The following is a 6,000-nucleotide window of genomic DNA, read 5'->3' as shown; positions in this document are numbered from 1 at the left end:
CATGGGGGACAACTATAAAATTATAGGGAACAGTGTTTACAAATAAGAATTTTTCCATCAGATTATTTTGCAAGTTTCTTTAAATACTTACTATACTTTAAAAAGCAGAACTGGAAATTAAAATATGTATTGTGTATGAGGTTTAGGTAAAAAAGATACTCTTAAGGACATCATGCTTTAAGAGTTTTCTTGGGCCTAGATCAAAATATTAGTGAAAAATGTGTATCTTTATAATGTTTACTTCACTAAACTTTTTAAGATTGAAGTATGCATAATTTGCAATGCTGTGTTAATTTCAGTTGTATATAAACATGATTCACTTATGCATGCTGAGCTGTGCTTAGTCGCTCAGTTGTGTGCTCTGCAACACCACGGACTGTAGCTTGCCAGGCTCCTCAGTTCATGGGGGTTCTCCAGGCAAGAATACTGGAGGGGGTTGTCATGCCTTCCTCCATGGGATATTCCCAACTGAGGGATTGAACCCGGGTTTCCCGTGCTGAAGGTAGATTCTCTGCTATCTCAGCCACCAGGGAAGCCCAGGAATACTGGAGGAGGTAGCCTATCCCTTCTCCAGGGGATCTTCTCGACCCAGGAATTGAACCGGGGTCTCCCGCATTACAGGAAGAGTCTTTACCAGCTGAGCTACCAGGGAAGGCTCTCAGTTATGCATATGTGTATTTTTTTCCAGATTCTTTCTATTATAAGTAATTATAAGATATTGAATGTAATTCTCTGTGTTAGGTAAGAGGACCTTGCTGATTACCTATTTTATATACAGTACTGCTTTGGCCCAATTGCTTTATTCTTTCTGGAGTATTAAGCCATTGACCTCAGCTCTTCTCCAGTAGCATACTGGATACCTTGATTCGTATATTTGTACTATATACGAATCAAGGTATCCAGTACTGTATATATAGTTAATCCCAAACTCCTGATTTATCTTCCCCCCATACCATTATCCCTTTGGTAACCATAGTTTTGTGTTTTCTCTAAGAGTCTACTTCTGTTTTGTAAATAACTTCACTGGTTTCACTTTTTTAGATCCCACATATGACATTTATTTTTCTCTGACTCACTTTATTTAATATGATCATCTCTAGGTCCATCCATATTGCTGCAAGAGGCATTATTTCATTCATTTTATTGTTGAGTAACTGTCTATTATATACATATTTATATATATAATTTTTCTTTTATATCCATTCCTGATGCACTTTTAGTTTACTTCCATGTTTTAAATTTTATAAATAGCATGGCAATGAATGTTGGAATGCATGTGTCTTTTTGAATTCATATTTTTTTCTGAATATATGTCTGGGAGTGGGATTGTTGGATCATATAGTAGCTCTGTTTTCAGTTTTTTAAGGAACCTCTACCCTGTTCTCTACAGTGTCTGTTACCAATTTACGTTCCCACCAACCGTGTAGAAGACATAAGAGACATGGTTTTGATCCTTGGGAAGATACTCTGGAGAAGCAAATAGTAACACACTCCAATATTCTTGGTTGGAGAATCCCATAGACAGAGGAGCCTGGTGAACTGCAGTCCGTAGCATTTCAAAGAGTCAGACATGTTTGAAGTGACTTAGCACACTCACACGCATCAGGGTAAGTACTCTTTCCTATTAAGTGTGGATGTTATCCCCAAAGGTCATGCAGCAACCTTGCAACCACATGAACTTTTCTGTCTGAAAAGGAAGTAACCCAGAGAAACAGACTCAAGTGAAGAGAAAACAGATTTAATGACCTTATTTGAACACATTAAAGTCATTCCTTTCTCAAGAATTTTCAATTATAGAAGGTAACACATTCCTTAGCATAAGCCAATTTGAGTAAGGTCTTTTGTCTTCTGTATCCTAAATAGTCCTAAGTAATGCAACAAAGTGCTTTCACATTTATTTATCTGTACACCTTATCTCTACACTCTGTTTAACTCATTATTTCCACATCTTCCCTGGTAAATTAAAGTTTAAAGAGTCTGGATAGTCTGTTGAACTGCACAGATTTCTTTGTGAGGTGTGGTCAATTGCTAATCACTCACCAAATACAATTTCTCTTCCAGTAGCTATTTACTCACAGATAGGGTACTCAAGGAGGACCCATAAAAATAATGATCATTCTTCATTAAAGAGTATCGGAAGGATATTGGGCCATCTGTGATGTCCCTAGTGTTAAATAATAAATGGATGTCAAGTAAATGACAATGAGAAGCCCCAACAGGGTCTTTAACATTCTGATAATAATGGAAGCTGGGAGTGACCTATGCTATAATGGCCACAAATGATCATGAACATGGGATGAGTCATTAAGGTTTTACTATTATTATTATTATTTTTTTTACTCTAAATAAAGGACATCCTAAAGCAGAATTGAGGTTGAGGGAGAATATACTTGTATTATGAACCATAACATTTTTTGCCTCAACATACATTATATCAAAATTGAAATATTTAAAAGATAATTATACTGCTTGAATTCTTAGCCTTTCTGGATTTGCAGTTCTAAAAGAACAAAAAGATGTTTTAAAAATTATCATATAGCTGCTTCCTGGCTCCAGTTATATGCTTTCAAATGGATATTGCTTGTGGATTATTAGGGAGGTGGCCAGTAAAATCAAATACCTGTTGTGTTCTCACACTTTATATGTCTCCACACTGTCATGCAGCCAGAGCATTGTCAAGCCCAGACACAGGCTTTTACTCCATGGAGAAACTGAATGATCACACTCACATTTCCCATAGTGCTTATCCTGCAGATGTGCTCAATAGCAAAGCAAGTACATTATTTCTAGTGCCAACAGTGAGCTCATTTGGAAGAGATCCACTATCAAGGACAATAACCTTCATAGTTCAGCCTGTCCATTTCCATCCTTTCCGTGGTGGTCTCCAGGACCAGTCCCACACACCACAGGCTAATACATGCAAAGCTGCTTAATCCCCTCCCAGTCTCTTCTGAGCTCCTTGTCCTAATCACTATATGTTCCATTCATGAGGGAATCCCTCTTCTCATGGCCTAACCCAAAGATTCTCTCACAACTTTGAAAATAAGTGAAAGTGTCAGTCACTCAGTTGTGTCTGACTCTTTGCAACCTCGTGGACTGTAGCCCATCAAGCTCCTCTGTCCATGGAATTCTCTAGACAAAAGTACTGGAGTGGATTGTCACTTCTTCTCCAGGGGATCTTACCTATCCAGGGTCTGAATCTGCATCTCCACATTGCAGGCAGATTTTTATGATCTGAGCTACCAGGGAAGCCCTTGCCTGTGGCCAAAATGTTCCTCTCCTTTCTGTCTGTAAAGCTCCTTTCCATTCTGGATGGCCTGGCTCAGAACTCTCCCAATTCATCTCACTCCCAGCCCCCAGCCTTTCCCCCTGGGTATCCGCATGTTGTTCTCCACGTTTATGCCTCTATTTCTGCATTGCAAATAAGATTATCTGTACCATTTCTATAGATTCTACATATACATGGTAGTATACATTTGTTTTTCTCCTCCTGGCTTAAGTTACTCTATATGACAGCCTCTGCAAATGGCACAATTTTGTTTCTTTTTATGGCTGAGTAATGGATACATGCTTAGTTGCTCAGTAGTATGTGACTGTTTGCCACACCATGGATTAAAGCTCACCAGGCTCCTCTGCCCATGGGATTTTGCAGGCAAGAATCTGGAGTAGGTTGCCATTTCCTCCTCCAGGAGATCTTCCTGACTTTGAGATCGAATCCGTGTCTCCTGCATTTCCTACAGTAGCAGCTGGGTTCTTTAACACTGAGTCTCCTGGGAAGCCCATGGCTGAGTAATAGTCCACTGTGTATGTGTAGCACATCTTCTCCACCCATTCCCCTGTTGATGGGCATAGACATAACTTCCTGGCTATTGTAAGTAGTCTGCATGAATATAGGGGTGCATGTATCATTTTTGAATTATATCCTTTTTTTCTTTTATTTATCTGGTTCTGATTCCTTGAATAAAATAACCTGGATAAAAAGAGGAGTTGTTCATTTTGAATGGCATAGTTTTTGTTTGATTGATGATTTGTTTTGTCTTCCACAAGAAATCTTTCTTTAATGAAATTGTATATGTTTGCTCTTATACACAAAGAAAGCATTATTTACCCAGAGAGATTCTTAAATATGTCCTATACATAGTAGAGGATTATGACTCTAAGAGATTAGGAAAGAAAGCTAAAATCAGGGAACTTATAGGGAAATCTTCTCTTTACATTCTCATACATTAGGATTTCTTTTGTCATTTCTTCAATATTCCAGCAAAATATACATAAAGCTAAATGTACCCTTTTAACCATTTAAAGTGAATGGCTTTGTGCATTAAATATACTTACATTATTGTGCATCTCAAGTTTTTTATTGGATAACATCTCCACAAAGATCAAACTAGGTCATAATATTTAATTTAATTTGATAATAAAATGACCATAAAAGTTCTATTATTACTAACCCCAAATAAATTTTCAGAAGTGTTGGCATGAATTAGCATCTCAAATAAAAAACTAAAATTGTAGTTTAAGTATAAACTCTGAGATTTAATAAAAACAGCTATCCTAAGCCCTTTGTGTAATGCTCAGTACTACAATTTGAATGATTCAAAGGAAAATGCAAAAGAATATTAACATATGCAATACATTTTATCTCCAATGAAATCATTAACTCATCTGTGTCTGCCCTAAACTGAAAAAAAAAAAAATTAAAAGACAAAAAAATCTCAAGATATAAGTGCAGAAAATAATAAACTACTCTGTGATTACAGAATAAAGTTAGATAAACTCTAAGGCTTAGTTTTCTATACCTTCTTTTCATACCTGATGGTGCAAACTTATATTCAATGAGCAGTAGTTACAAGAGTATGTGCCCTGTTTTCTTTTAGAGCTATAAAAACTAATGATATATTTAAATGCATTTGTTCATTATTTTTATCCCTTCTACTAGACTAAACAGTGTTCAATTTTTTTCTCTATTACATGCTCAGCATCTGACTCAGAAGTGGCACTAGAGCTTCATGTGGTCTTTTTTATAAAAATGATTTTTATGCATTTATTTATTTTTGGCTATGCTGGGTCATCTTTGTTGCCCAAGAGCTTTCTCCACTTGTAGTATACTCTCTAGTTGCATTGCTCAGGCTTCTCATTGCAGGGGCTTCTCATTTCAGGGGCACGGGCTCTAGAGCTCAGGCTTAATTGCCCTGAGGCATGTGGAATCTTCCCAGACGAGGGATCAAATGTGTGTCCCTTGCATTGGCTGGATTCTCAACCACTGGACTATGATGGAAGTCCTCCATATGTTCCTGGTAAACTAGTGTATCACATGCTACATTACTGAGTGAATGAAAGAATAAATAAATGGATGATTCTTTTCCTTCCCTTTGGTCCCTTCTGGCTTCCTTCCTCATATATTCCTTTTTCTCTCTCCTCTAATTTCTTCTTATCCAACAAATCTTCACCAGTCCTTTGCTGTCTGTCTTCTCTATTTTCAACATCTCTGTTTTTATCTTCCTCAAAATCTTCTTTTCTTCCTGTTATTGTGCACTTTTCCTAAATTGTAAGCACGTTTCACACTACAATTGTAAAAGAGACCCATTGTGCTTCCTGTTTTTACAGTCAGAATATGCAATAAATACCTCATTATTATACAATATCTCTTTGTCCTTCTACCCAATTATTCAAAAGGTAAGATAAATGATATATTATTTTTTATTTATAAAAAGGGAAAGTATCCTTTTTTCTTCTTCAACTTTATGCCACAGAAACATAAGGTGAGAAAAACATTGCTGATGACAGAGAAGTGAAGCTTGCCAATCTAAACAAAAGATAACAAATATAAATATTCTCACTTTACATAGCTTTTCAATGTGCTGAAAATCAACTATGATATTGTGTAGCTGCCTCAATTATTATTAGATTTGTCTGTACACAAAAATCTTGAAAATTAGTGTTAATATTTTATACAATATTATTTGTATAGCCATAATGTATATACAATGAATAAAAATG

Source organism: Cervus canadensis, chromosome 27 (genome assembly GCF_019320065.1).
Source record: "Cervus canadensis isolate Bull #8, Minnesota chromosome 27, ASM1932006v1, whole genome shotgun sequence".
Taxonomy (NCBI): domain Eukaryota; kingdom Metazoa; phylum Chordata; class Mammalia; order Artiodactyla; family Cervidae; genus Cervus; species Cervus canadensis.
The sequence above is the reverse complement of the archived record's forward strand: the minus strand, read 5'-3'. Positions refer to the sequence as shown.